This window comes from Carettochelys insculpta, chromosome 22 (genome assembly GCF_033958435.1).
Source record: "Carettochelys insculpta isolate YL-2023 chromosome 22, ASM3395843v1, whole genome shotgun sequence".
Lineage (NCBI taxonomy): Eukaryota > Metazoa > Chordata > Testudines > Carettochelyidae > Carettochelys > Carettochelys insculpta.
In genome coordinates, this window is record NC_134158.1 from 7,076,954 (window position 1) to 7,092,316 (window position 15,363).

Genomic DNA, 15,363 nt, shown 5'->3' on the forward strand with positions numbered 1-15,363 from the left:
TTCCCCATCTCTGCTGCCTTTTCTTTTCTTTTTTTAAAAAAAAATAAATAAAACATAAACCACAAAAATCACTCCATTTTCTGACTTTAAAAAAGAAGACCGAGAGAGAGAGAGCGAAAGTGGGATTACTCATCCAATGGAAAAAAAAATCCATTTTTTTCCTCCTTAAATGTCACTGGAAAATGATCCTAATGCAATGTTTTGGTGAAAAATGTCATCAACCCCCTATTACTCCATTGAAAAGAAAACCATTCATTGAGGTGGAATTCCTGCGAAACATTCTGGCGGTGACAGAGAAATTGATGAAATCTCAGGCTGGAGCTGGGTGAAAACTTTAATTCTGTCAGCACTTCCAGATGACTGCCCCCTTCCCCGCCCCCATGCACCCAGCCCTCCCATCCCCCAAGCAGACAAGCCCCTAAAACTTTGTTAATTAGCTAACCAACCACCTCATTTCAGAGTCAGGTCAGAAAGTGAAACTGTATGTGTCAAACCCTGTTAGTAGTGTTCCGACAAAGTCATGTTTGTTAGTTAAATATCTGTTGTATTATCTCAGTTGTGGTAGCACCTAAACATTTCAGACATGGGCCAGGACCTGATCATGATAAGGGCAGCACAAACAGAGTATGAAGCTGATCCCTACCCAAAAACACCTTCACAACTGAAATAATGACCCATAGAGAGAGCTCAGCTTCCATACACAGCAAGAGACAGTCCCTGCCCCAGCTGAGATCAGGGCCCCGTTGTGCCGGGCTCTGCACAGACACAGCGAGAGACAGTCCCTGCCCCAGCTGAGATCAGGGCCCCGTTGTGCCGGGCTCTGCACAGACACAGCGAGAGACAGTCCCTGCCCCAGCTGAGATCAGAGCCCCATTGGGCCGGGCTCTGCACAGACACACAGCGAGAGACAGTCCCTGCCCCAGCTGAGATCAGAGCCCCGTTGGGCCGGGCTCTGCACAGACATGCCGAGAGACAGTCCCTGCCCCAGCTGAGATCAGGGCCCCGTTGTGCCGGGCGCTGCACAGACACACAGCGAGAGACAGTCCCTGCCCCAGCTGAGATCAGGGCCCCGTTGGGCCAGGCTCTGCACAGATACAGCGAGAGACAGTCCCCACCCCAGCTAAAATCAGGGCCCCGTTATGCTGGGCGCTGCACAGACACACAGCGAGAGACAGTCCCTGCCCCAGCTGAGATCAGGGCCCCGTTGGGCCGGGCTCTGCACAGACACACAGCGAGAGACAGTCCCTGCCCCAGCTGAGATCAGGGCCCTGTTGGGCCGGGCTCTGCACAGACACGCCGAGAGACAGTGGCTGGTGCAGATTTCCCTTGCACTTCAAGCTGCCAAGACAAATTTATTAACTACAGCCAGATTTTAAGTAGTCATAACTAATGAATGTACAGATCAAAGCTGGTTACCTATGAACTAAAAATAAAAATGCTATCTGAGCTCTACAGAGTAGACGGGATCTGAATGAGATGATCGTTCACCCTGGATGGGTCTACACTTGCCCCAGACTTCGAAGGGCGCGTGGTAATCAGGGCCACTGGAGATTACTAATGAAGTGCTGTGGTGAATACGCAGCACTTCATTAGACTACTTTTCCCCCGCGGTAACGTGCTGACATGAGTGTAGAAGAGTAAAGGCGCTTTGAAGTAGCGCAGGCACTTCAAAGTTTGAAGCTTTAACATTGCCGGGGGGGAAAATTAGCCTAATGAAGTAATCTCCCATGGCCCTGATTACCATGCCCCCTTTGAAGTTGGGGGCAAGTGTAGACACAACTCCTGACAAGTATCAGAGGCCTGGCCGTTTTAGTCCGTGTCCACAAAAACAACGAGAAGTGCTGGGGCACCTCATAAACTAACAGATTTATTGCAGCATAAGCGTTCATGGCAAAGACCCGCTTCGTCAGATGCATTGTTTCACCCTGCTTGACAGCACAAGCGGGTCACAGAAATCCCTTCACTCTGGGGCCACCTCCCCCATTCAGCCTTTTTCTCCAGATGTGTTTCCAGGCGTTGATTGGTGGTGGGGAGGCAGGCCAAGTCATGATGTCACTTCCCCCTTTTATGGCTTCTTCCAGCTTGCCGGGAAGACACTTCGATATGACATTTACCAAGGTGTCTCTGTTGCATACATGCCCCCTCTGAGAAGTCTTCACTGTTCACAGATCCTGTGATAGGTCTTCATCGTTGGGATTCCCCTTAATGACCCATCAATGACATCTAGCTTCTTCGCTGTTGTATTTGAAAGGCTGCTTTTAAATGTTTCCAACCTCACCACACACTTCAGGTACATAAATACACAACAAACTTCCTAACTCCACAGTGACCAGCACGTGGACTCCAACAGGATGTTAATGCTCAACAGGGCAGGACTTTAGAAATGGTATCTCACCAGGATGCTTCTCGCAAAACATACTGTAGCCCTACAGTGCATATGGGGCTACCAGGATGTTGCTTAGGAGGACAGAAACAATGAGAAGTCCTGTGGCACCTGACACGCTAACAGACTCTACAGAGGTACAGAGTGACACGCAAGCCATCAGGACATTTGGGAGAACCTAGAGCAACCGCATGATACTGACAAGCTTGCTTTGGAATCAGCGGGAGCAAGGGTATCTGGGAGAAATTCAGGCAGGGGTGAGAGAGGCTATTAGTTAAAAAAAAAAATCTTCGATCACTCTCTCTTTTATGTTCCTCTTCATTACGGGGAGCCCCAGACATGGTAGGTGGAAATGTGGTGGGTGCTGGAAGAAGACAATAAAGAGAAAAGCATCTGGTGAAAACGCTGTATCTAACATGCCTGATCCTTCTCTCCTGACAGTGCAGGTGAAGGATGGCACTGTGGTGGGAGTGCTTATTTAGACCCCCTTGGATCCAGGGTCAATTTCCCCTTTCACCAGGGAGACCTTTGATTATTTTGCGCAAGTCCTTCTGGGCCAGATACTCGAAGACGATTGCATTCCAGGTGATGCAGGCAGATAGCAAATGAGATTTTTCAGAAGTAACTAAGGCTGCTTCTACCCTGGCCACCTCCCGTTGGAGGTGGCATGCTAATGAGGCAATTCGAAGCAGGCCAATGAGGCGCTAACGTGCACATTCAGTGCCTCATTAGCATAAGGGTGGCCACGGGAATTTCAAAGTGCAGACTCTGAATGGCAGATGGACAGAGAAGATGGGGGCAGCTTTGAAGTAAGCGCTCTGCTTTGACATTCCCTTACTCTGATCTAGTTCTGTGGGACAAAAGGAACGTCAAAGTGGGGCGCACCCTTATTAGATTAGCCTGCGATCTGCGCAACAGTCCAGAATTTCCCTGAGAAGCCCCACGTCCTCCATTTATGCAAAAATGTCCTCGTCAGGCAAATTGCCCACCCTGGGCATCCTGCGGCTGGGACTGCCAGCGTGGGCTGCTGTTCCACACAACGATTCTCGGAATCGAGCAATCCTACGTGGAATAGCTTTAAATTTACCCCATGAATGACGTAGAACCGCTGTGCCACATGAGCTACTCTGGACTGTCCTCCGTTAGAGGAGGTTGGAATTGCTTGCTCCTCAACCCTGTGACCCTGCTAGACCCACTGGCTAAATCCCCATGTTGGACATCGCATCCAGTGGGGATGGATGAGCTCTTCTGATGGATGTTTCTGCCAAAACATCAGCCGTGAAATAAACAATTCATTGGCTAGAATCACAGAACGCTGGAACTGGAAGGGACCCCAAGAGGTCATCAAGTCCCCTTCTCCCCTCAGAGCAGGACCAAACACCATCTGTATCATCCCTGATAGACGTTTATCCAACCTGTTCTTAAATATCTCCAATGATGGAGATTCTACAACCACTCTGAGCAATTTATTCCAGTAATGAGCTACCCTGACCGTTTTCCTAATGTCCCATTTAAACCTTCCTTGCTGCCGTTTAATTCCGTTGCTTCTTTTCCTGTCCTCAAAGGCTAAGGAGAACAATTTTTCTCTCTCCTCCTTGTAACAACCTTTTAGGTACTTGAAAGCTGCTATCATGTCCCCTCTGAGCCTTCTCTTTACCAAACTAAACAAACACAATTCTTTCAATCTTCTCTCATAGGTCATAATTTCTAGACCTTTAATCATTTCAGTTGGTCTTCTCTGGACCCTTTCCACGCCTCTCCTAAAATGTGGGGCCCAAAACTGGACACAATACTCCAAAGTGAGGCCTACTCAGCGCTGACTGGGGCAGAAGAATGACTTCACATGTCTTCCTGACCACTCTCCTGTTAATGAAGCCCAGAATCACGTTTGCTTCTTTGGCAACAGCATTATAACACTGTTGACTCATACTCAGCTTATGATCCCCTATGGCCTTAGATCTCTTTCAGCAGCACTCCTTCCTAGGGAGTCACTTCCCCTTTTATATGTGTGAACCATTCTTCCTCCTTAAGTACAGAGCTTTGCATTTGTCCTCCCTGAAATTCATCTTATTTCTCTCAGACCATTTGTCCAGTTTGCCCAGACCTTTTTGAATTCTGACCCTAACCTCCTAACCTGGTATTATCCAAAACATGATAAGAGTACTCGTTATGCCATCATCTAAATCATTGAAGGGATTGAACAGAACTGGCCCCAAAACTGACCCCTGCAGAACCCACTTGTTATCCTTTCCAGCCTGACTGTGAACCATTAATAACTACTCTCTGATGGCAAGTATCAGAGAGGTAACCATGTTAGTCTGTATCTTCAAGAACAACAAGAAGTTCTGTGGCATCTTGGAGATTAACAGATATTTTGGAGCATAAGTTTTCATGGGCGAAGACCCGCTTCATCAGATAAAGGAATGGTGGTGGGGGGTGTGGTTTCAGAGGGGTATTTAGAGAGTGGGGTCCCAGTAAAAGGGAGGGCCAGAGCTGGCAAGGTCTGCTCAGTCAGGGTGGAATAGGCCCGTTATCGGTAGTATGTATCAAAAGAGGAAAAATCAAGTCACATAAGACAGGGGGATATGGCCCATTGTCAGTGTCAGGAGGAGAGACTGTCAGTAGCAAATGCTCCCAGTTCTAAACCCAAATTACATCAGTATAGGTACCTCACGTCCCTGAGACAGGGGCTGGGGAGACAGGCAAAGCCCTCCTGTCAACACAGCACTGTCGACGCCAGCGATAACTGTATAACTGCACAATTCTCAGGGGTGGATTTTCCCCAGCCCTGGGCAACGCAGTTATGCCGACATAGGTTTGTAATGCAGAGCAAGCCTCGGGCTGAGCCAGTCTGTGTGCAGATAAGGTGATTTCCCACGGGTGCTACTTTGCTCATATGCAGCTCCTGCTCACCCAGATGGGGGAATGGGCGTGCACAGACTGGAGGGAGGGATGCAGAATCGGGCCCTGTGACTGAAACCCACTCGCCTCCTGTAGGCAGGGTGAGACCCTGCACTCTCTCTGCTCCTGGCACCCCCCTGCTGGCGCTTACCTGCGTCTTACAGGTTCTGTCCCTGGGTCCTTGAAGAGTCCTGTTCCCGGACGCAGCCCCTCCAGAGCTAGCTTTAAGTCTGTGTCTGCCTGGGAGAGAACAGCACCTCCAGGCTCTTTCCTTGGAGATTCTTTGCTTCTAGTGGTTCTGGGGTGTCCCATTACATCCTGTCCTTCACTTGGGCCTCTGAACAAGCCTTGTCCCTTTCTCGGGGTTTTGGCCACTTCCCCAGCAGTGTGGGGGTGACCCAGGCCTGCCCCCTACTCCAGGTCCCAACATGCTGCTTTCTTCAGCACTTACTGCTGCTGGCTTTCCTGGGCTGACCTATGCAGCCCCTTCCTCGCCGCTCACGGCTGAAGTTCTGAACGCCCCTCCTGCCTCACCCAATGGCAGTGGCACCAGAACCCATCTTCGGGGTGCCCCTGGAGCTCCAGCTAGAGCTGCCCTCCCTGCAGCGGGCCCAGCCACCAGCTGCCCAGTGACAGCAGCGCCTTGCGTCGGAGCCTGCCTTGCTCCATTTGGCTGCTTCCCTACAGCCTCGCTAAGCAGGCCTGGAGAACCCATCTTCATTGCTCCTTTTCTGGGGTCTCCCCCAGATCTCGCAAAGTCCCCCATTCTTTACCATACTTGTCATATTGCTTTACTTGCAGCAGCGCCAGATTAGAGCAATGAGACCAGCCAAGATCACAGCCAAAACCCAGGCCCAGGCCCCCATACCAAACCTTCATCTGGAGTAGGGCCGATGGGAAAAGTGAATCTGTGAGAGAAAGCACCATTGGCTGGGGAGCAGACATGAGCAGAATGAAGCAGGGCACTGCAAGAGTGGTGACTTTAAAAGTATCTCACAGGGATGTACTCAGTGGGATATACTCCTTGGCACTTTATTATTAAGCCAGTGAAAGTCCATGGTAGGGGTGAGAGGACATACCGGGGAGTTCTGCTTTGCTACACATATCCCCGTGCAGCCAGTGCTGAAAGGTATCAGGTATATATAGGATATAGCAGTGAAATAGTAGTAGTAGTAGTAGGCATCCTTCAGTCTACGTAGACTATGGATCGCGCCCTTCGTAGCTCCATATGGGATCATCATTTGCAGCTGTGACTGTGAAGGCCCACATAAGAGTGACAGTCCTTGCTGCATCTGTTGCATGTGTAAGCAGTGAAATATAATTTTTAATTAGTACTGTAAAGCAGGTCTATGGGACTGAGGCCTGTTAAATATTTCGCTTCACCAAATTAGGCTTCAGAATAAATTAGCAAGCACAGTAATTAACTGTAAAACTGCTGAGATTATGTCTGGATTTGTCATAAGCTGATGTTTTGAAAGCAAGTGCAGAGTGTGGCTAATAATGTCTGTGTCTACACAGCAACATCATTTATAAATAAGCTTTTCCAGATGAGGTTTTTCCACAACTGCTTATTTCCAAATAGCACATCTACACACAAAATGCACTTCAAAATAGCGCTCGGCTATTTCAAAATAGAGCACTCAGCACACGAGAGCCTATTTCAAAATAGAGCCATTGGATGAACTTTGGCTTATTTTGAAGTAAGCTCTATTTCCTCTCCACATAGCACCTACTTCAGAACGTAACTGTTTCCAAATAGGTGCTATTCTTTGTGGAATGAGGTTTACCTCTTTCAAAATAAGCCATCTGCTGTTTCAAAATTATTTAGCAATCGCCATTGAGTTGTGTAGACGCTCACAAAGTTATTTTGAATAGCGGCCATTATCCCAAAACAACTTTGTTGTGTAGACACACCACAAGAGGTCTGTAAAGTCTGCACCAGCTGGGGTGAAATGTTTCACTCTTTGCTTATTTTGTCAAGACAGCAGATCCCCTGCCCTAGCCCAGTGAAAATGAGTGAGGGTCAGGGAGAACAAGCAATGGGGGGATGGAGTGAGACAGGCGGGAAGAAACTCAGAAGTGGGGAAATGATGCAACCTTGGGGAAGTGGTGGGGCAGGGACAAGTGTGGGGCAAGGGTGCTTAGCTTTGTGCAGTTAGAAAGTTGGTAACCCCAGCTCCAGCTGGAGCCAAAGGTCACGTTTACATTGTAATTAGACAACTACGACTGGCCTACGCCAAGTGACTCAGGCTAGCCGGGGGAGGCCCTCAGGCCAAGGGCCTGTTACATTGCCCTGTAGACATTCTACCTCAGGCCACAGCCCAAGCTCTGGGACACCCCTACCTCAGAGGGTCCGAGAACTAAGTCCATGTCCCAAGCCTGATGCCCACCAGATGGCCCAGGAGCTACCCAGAGGCCCTGTCCTCACTTGTCCTCTTACCCACAGTCCAACCCTCGCTCCACCTCTTCCACCATCTCCCCTTGAAGTTGCTCAGCGTTAAGGCAGGAAAAAGACCAGAGGCAGAGCCTCCAGGTCCCTTGGGATGCGTCTACACTACAGCAATCCTTCACAAGACGTTCTTCCGGAAGATCTTTTCCAAAAACACGTCTTTCGAAGGAGTGCGTCCACCCACAAAAAAGTGGATTGAAAGACTCGATCTGCTCTTTCAACAGAGAGCGGCCACCCAGCCCCCGCTATTCCAAATCAACGGGTCAGGCATCGAAAAATCCGGTGCCATGGGGACACACGTTTTTGCCCAAAAGACTCTTTCAGAAGAGGGTGCACTTCCTCATCTGGGAGGGGGAAAAAGAGCCACGTACCTCCGATTTCAGATCAGAAGAGGCATTTCCTGTGCCAATACTCTGCTGGTTTTCTTTTTTTTTTTTGAAAAATCCTGGTTAGTGTCAACGCCACCTTGATTGCACAGTGCAATCTAACAGCTTCTTAGCTCCCGACCAGCTGGCAATGGGCTAGTCGCGCAATTTTAATGGCAAATGACGACATATCCCCGGAGACGGGAGGGTGCAGTGAACTATCCAAGAAATGCCCAGCACACTGACAAACACTCAGTCCCCACATCTTCAACAACCCCCATGTGGTACAGATGGGCGCTGACCTGCTGCAGAAATTGTTGTTTCTCTTTTCTGAAACTTGATATGGGGGGGTTGCTGGCACAGCAGGACACTTTCTGGTTGGACTCTTCTTTGAGAACAGCAGCAAGCTCTGAAGCAGGCCACTGGCCTCCTGGGATATGTATCTGCGATCTTTCCACCGAGCCTCAGGCTCTGGGAACCAGCCAGATGAACGACACACAGCCAGGAGCTCTTGGTTCTCATGTTTCTCCACAGAGACACAAGGATCTGAGCCCATATGCACAGAAGGAATAAAGGGAACTTGTGATAATCCTGCGGTGCGTAGTAATGAATCAATAGTTTGACTTGCAGGCCATGTCTACACTAACCCGCCTACTTCATAGGAATAAGGGGACTTCGAAGTCGGCGGGGTCTTTTCGAAAAGGAGCCCCGTCCGGACGAGCCGCGTCAATTCTGAAGTGCCGCGGCCGCCCGCATGCTAATGAGGCGCTGAATACCTATGGCAATTTCAAAGTTTTTGGCTAGTGTAGACATAGCCGCAGCGTCAGGGACCCCTCTTACTGCAGCCACTGTTCACTTCAGGCTTTCGCCCCTCTTCACCCCAGGGCTGGGGCTTGCAACATGTCACCAGGGCAGGGAACCCAGCCACTGCTTCAGAGACCCCCTCCTCTGCTTTCCTGACCCAAAGCTAGTCTACCTTTGTGTCACTTTTTGCTCTCTCTCTCCTATATCTCCCCCCAGGCCTCCCACTATTTCCTCACCCCCCTGTGAAGGGTCTTTAAAAGGCCTTCATCAAGCCCACAGTGGCGTCAGCTGCCCCCAATCTGCCCCAGCCAGCTCCCTCCCGTCTGCTACTGATTGCCCTGCTGCTCGCTGCTTGTATTTAGAAGACCTTTTTTCCTTTTGGGTTGCCAGTCTCCCATTCTGCTGGAGCCATCTGGCCTGACCCTGCCACGTAGCCTATTTCCTTTCTCATTTAATTAATAATCAGACAGGAGACCACCAGTGACACTACTCACTTAATCTGGCCAGATTCGTACCTGGTACACAGTCACATTAATGTTAATGTCAGGATTTTTCCTGATACAAATGTGCTCAAGTTTAGCAAAACTGGCTCTGTTAACCAAACACAATTCCCCGTGTGGACACTTAAATGAGGAAGGAATTGACTCAAGCTAAATCAGTATCAGCCCTTTCTAAACCCCTTTAAGAGTGTCAAAGGGTTGCGCAAGGTCACTGGAACCAGTGCATATGTAGGCGTAGTGTGGACAAGCCTTAAATTTATTCACCCGTAAAAAAAAAAAATAGGTCGTAGGGGAGTTCGGTTGCCCGACGATGGTTTGAACCCTTTCCCAAAGCGGAAGTGGGGAAGCAGAAAATGGGCCTGTCTGAAAACCAGGAAATACATTCAGCAAAACTGGCAGGGGCAGGGAGACCATTCCTCTTACAGAACAGCTCCTAGGGCACCGAGCTGGTGGGGGGGCCTGAAAGGGGCAGTTTGCTGGCTGCCACCCTTGAAGCTCCAATCTCATAGAGCTGAAAGAGACCTCAAGAGGTCAGGGAGTCCAGTCCCTCTCGGCAGGGCCTATCACTATCCCCGGCTGATTTATTTTTTAATCTATTTCCCCAGAACCCTAAATGGCCCCTTCGAGGATTGGATTCCGAACCTCCAGTGTAGCAGGCCCACGTGCTAACCACCGAGCTCTCACACCCGCCCCCTGCGCTCCTGGGATCAGGGAGCTTTCGGTAAGTCCCCTGCGCTGCACGACCCGCCCCGGCTTTCTCCAGCTGAGGAAATAAAACAGCACCAGCAAAAAGGCTCACCCAGTTTGCACCCACCTGCCCTGGGTGGAGGTAGAATGAGGAAGGGTCGGGGGGGGGATGGGATGCTGCAATGGGAGGGGGAGCTGAAAAACAGAGTGGCCCCTCCCCGTGAGACAAGGTGAGAGGGAAGTAACAGCTGATCTGCGGAAGGGAGGGGAGGTCAGAATGCAGCTGAACGTAACCCGAAATTGTAGCTGGTTCAGGTCCTGCCAGCATGCTGGAGGTGGGGGGCAGAGCTGGGGGGCGGGGGGCAGCAGTTCTAGGACTCACTGTGCCCCCCAGACCCTGGGAGCAATGCAGGGCTGAGGATGGGCTGTTTAAACAGGTTCACTTTCCTGCCTGGCCCCACCTCTCTGCCCTGGGTTTTTCCCCTCACTGAAGGGAGAAGTAAGCTGGGTGCCTCAGTACAGCAGACAGGGAAGAGCCTGGCCGGGGCGGGGACGGACTCCGGATGCTGTTATGGCCACAGTACACCGGAGCTTCATCCCCAGGGCTCGGGTGGCTGGGCAGCGCGGTTCCCCCTACTCTGGCAGCCCCACGGATCCAGCAGCCAAGCAGTGTGCTGGCCACGCTCCCAGCTTTGGGCTCCCCTGACATTTCCCAATTCCCTGCCCTGAGACCGCCCCCCCCCGCCAAAGCACTAACTACGACCCCTCCCCGACCCTCCTGCCCTGAGCCGCCCTCCCCAGGGGAGCTGCAACCTGACAGGACCTGTAAGAAATCTAAAGTACTTTCACCACCGCCCTCATCTGCAGGCTCTGGCTTGGGGGGGCTGGTGCAGGCAGAGAGCAAGGCTGCCCAGGGGCTGGTTCCAGACCCCTCGGGGGGGAAGCTGAGGGGAGCGGACCTCTCGCCAAGGCGGGAAAACCTGGTTGGAACCAGTTCTCCAGCCGCCGCGGGATGTTCCAGAGGGAGAGGGCCCAGCCCAAGATGGAGCCCAGGGGTCAAAGTTCAACAACTCCATTTTGTTTGACATTAAATCAGTTTTAACATTAAAGTCATAAACATACAATCCAAATTAGGGCCCTGCCAAATTCACGGCCCTCTTTGCTCAAGTTCGCCACCGTAGGCTTTTGGAAATGGTAAACTTCTTGATTTCAGGTATTTAAACCTGACATTTTATGTGTTGAGGTTGTAGGCAGCTGGATCCAAAAAGGAGTTGTGGTGGTGTCGCGAGCTTATTGTAGGGGGGTTGCGGTACTGCTGCATTACAAGCTCTGCTCCCCAGTTGCCCAGCGCTGAAGGAAGTGCAGAAGTAAGGGTGTCAATCCCAGGACCCCCCTAAAATAACTTTGTGATACCCCCTGTTGAGTCAGGACCCCCACTGGGAGAAATGCTGGTCTCCCCCCTGAAATCTCTATCGTGTAGGGTCAAGGCACACGCAGGGCCAGATTTCACAAGAGGACACCATGTTTCCTGGTCCATTTCACTTTTCACATGGCTGTGAGTGCGGCAGGGGGCTGGTGATGCTGAGCCAGAGGAGATGCGCAATCTTGCTGCCTCTGGGCAGACAGCAGTGACCGGCGTCACTCAGCCTTCGACAGATCCCCTGGCAGGAAAGCTGAGGGGAGCGGAACGGGGCACATAGAGCCTGCACCCACTTCCACCCCACTCAGGATGGGCAGGAAAAGTCTCCAGGGACCATGACCATCCTACCACAGACTGGGACCTGCTCTTACCCTCGAGGATCAGCAGACTCCAGGTGCCCAGGCTGCTGTGCCCCACCCAAGAGGCATAGCAGTGTCTGTCGCCAGGTTGGCAGTGGGCAGGGCCTCACTGGAGTCCGGCCTCTGGCCTGGTCCCACCACCTCCTCCTCCCTGTCCTGTAGGCAGACCAGGAGAGTCCCCACACCCGCAGGCAGAGTGACTCCACTGCACAGTGCAGCAGTGGGCGTATTGTGGGAACGGGTGAATCCCTCCATGTGTTAATGTTCCGAATTTCTTACTGCAAAGAAATTATCGCTCCTTTGTAGAAAGGGAAGTGGACGAACTGACGTTTATATTCAAATTCGGAACATTAACACATGGTTTAAATCGTGGTGGGAACTTTCTGAGTCACTATAGGGGCTCGTCTGCATACTTAACTCAATCTAATTCTTGATCTTCCCCCGCCACCCCTCCACTCTCTGATTTGCTCACCTTGATTATCTTTTTCTGATTTGTCCTCCTTGCTTACTGTTTTTGGTTCTCTGTGTCTTAAATATTGAGTCTGTTCTGGTGTGGCTATGGTCTGGAGAAGTGGGTCCGTCCCACGAAAGCTCATCTAATAAACTATTTTGCTAGTCTTTAAAGTGCTACTTGACTGCTTTTTGTTCTGCTGCTGTAGTTTTTCTTTCAGCTTGATTGTTGTATTTAATTCCTTCTGCATCCATCCTAGTCTCAGGAGCTTTCTATAACAACTCCTCTTGAACGCCAATATCCTTCTTTTCGAATATTTCATTATCACCCATGTCTCACATCCGTACAACATGCTGCTGAATACACATTTTCAAGAGGCCCAGTTTCATTCTTAAGCTAGCAACGAAGGGTCCTGTGGAACCTTATAGACTAACGGAAAAGTTTTGAGCATGAGCTTTCGTGAGCACAGACTCACTTCATCAGATGCTGGTCAATGATGAAGATGAAGTGAGTCAATGATGAAGATGAAGTGAGACCTGGGGACTGCAGACGAGGCCAAGGCCGGGAAAGCCCAAACATCTGGTGCCCCTGCGAGCGACCCTCCTGCCCTTGCCTTGCTGCCCACTTCTGGGCTGGGACCCCCCAGGGGGAGAAACGCTGCACTAGGGGATTCCTCTACAACCCCGAGGACCAACACGGCCAGGAGTTCCTGTGGCAGCCCCTTTCCCACCACTTCCACTGACTCCAGAGTCCCTGCTGCCTCCTCCTGCATTGCCTGGAACAGCAAATGTGAAACACGGTCTCTGAGAGATGCTCCCTCCATGCCAAAATCTCCACCCACCTCAGGTGTAACCACATCAGGAGCCGAATAAAACGATTGTGAGACTGGCTGAAAATAATGAGATGAAAGAGAAATAAGCCAATAATTTAATTTGTGTCTGTTTAGGAGCTTTGCTTTCTGGGCCTTAAGCACATACTCAGGTCACATTTTAGCATTTTGTCTGCAAACCAGAGAACTAAAAATAAAATAGTTTGTCCCACACAAAAGGTTCCTTCATTGTCTTTTTCTGCAGCAGGGGTGGGGAGTCTTTTTTGGGTTAGGGCCTCTGTCCCACAGAAAAATCCCTTGGGAATTGATGTGGCCCCCCACGGAGACACCTCACTCCCCTGGTGCTCCAGCCGCACGTGGCCAGCAGGAGACATTGGACTGAGGTTCAAGGCCTCAGTCCAGGTTAACACTTCCCGAGTTCCAGAGCTGGTGGATTTTGTGACCCTCCCTCCCCTCAGGCTCTCAGGTGGGACCAAAATCAGGGGTTCGTTGTGTGGGACAGGGCTGCCAGCGAGTGGGATCTGGATGGGCGTCGGGTGTCTGGCCGGGGGAGGGGGCAGAAGGGGGCTGGGGTGCAGGGTTTCGGCGTGGGGTGTTCAGTGCCTAGCAGGCACTTACTTGCTTTTCGTGCCCGCGCTGCTCTCAGCTCCCTGCGCCAGGATCAGCTTCCTGCCGCTGCACTGGCCGGATTCTGGCCCAAGGAGCAGTGGCTGGATCCCCAGCCTGGGTCATGGGCAGAACACATGTTGAGGGCCTGGATGGGACGGGCTGGAGACAGCCTGTGTGTGGAGCCTCACACCTACCCCCTGGCACCTGCTCATTTCCCACCCACAGTCCGGTGCCCCCTCAGCCTCCCTCCACTGCCTGTCTCCGAGTACCTCTGGGCAGGATCTGCAGGCGGTGCTGGAGGAGGGCACGTGCCGCCCCCTCAGGGAATGCGGTTGCTCCTCATCCTCAGAGCCCGGATCCTTCGCTGCAAACTTTGCATCACCTTGGACGTTACCCCCACCTCAGCCATAACCCCCCCAGTCACCAACCCTGCACCTCAGCCATAACCCATCAAGCTCACAAACCCTCACCTCAGCGATTAACCCCCCAGCCACTGACCCCCAACCTCAGCCACAACCTTCCCCAGCTACTAACCTGCAACTTCAGCCGTAAACCCCCAGTCGCCAGTCTAAAGAGCAGAGTCTAGTCGAGCTACTCTCAGTCCATGAGAAAGTTCTGAAGATTGACCCAAGAGCAAGTTCCTTCCTGACCCTTGCTAGAATGAATAGTGCCCTGAAGCATGAGAATTTATAGTCCCCCCCTAAAGTTCTTCTAGCAATTACTTAAAAAAAAAAAGAAAAATTAGTATCTAACTCTGGATGCTCACCTTGCCCGTATACATGTCCAATTATTCTGACATGCTTGCCAAGTTCTTGGCCTCAACAACACCCTGCAGCAATGAGTCCCACCCGTTAATCATGCATTAATTAGAAGAGTATTTTCTTTTCCAGCAACATCTGCTTTTCATCTACTCATTTACTCAAAACTTTAGTCCTGACCTATGGGTCATTTCTTTCTGGCACAGCTGTGTTTGTGTCCCATATCTATCAATCTTCCCCCTCCAGACTCATCTGTCTGTCAAAAAATGGCATCAAAAAATGTCCTTCAGGCTGGCAACAGCTGAGGAGTGGTGGGGACAGGGGAAACATAGAATCATAGACGCCTAAGACTGGAAGGGACCTGAGGAGGTCATCAAGTCCAGCCCCCTGCCCAAATTAACCCCAATTAAATCATCCCAGCCAGGGCTTTGTGTAGCCGGGACTTAAAAACCTCCAGGGATGGAGATTCCACCACCTCTCTAGGTAACACATTCCAGTGCTTCACCACCCTCCGGGGGAAACAGTTTTTCCTAATATCCAACCTTTAACTCCCCCGCTGTAACTTGAGACCATTGCTCCTCGTTCTGCCACCTGTGACCCCTGAGAACAGCCTCTCTCCATCCTCTTTAGAGCCCCACTTCAGGAGTCGAAGGCTGCTATCAAATCGCCCCTCACTCTTCGCTTCTGCAAACTAAAGAAGCCCAAATCCTTCAGCCCCTCCTCATAGGTCATGTGCTCCAGCCCCCGAATCATTTTCGCTGCCCTCTTCTAAACCTGCTCCAATGCGTCCACGTCCTTTCTGTACTGGGGGGGCCCAGAACGGGATGCAATACTCCAGATATGGCCTC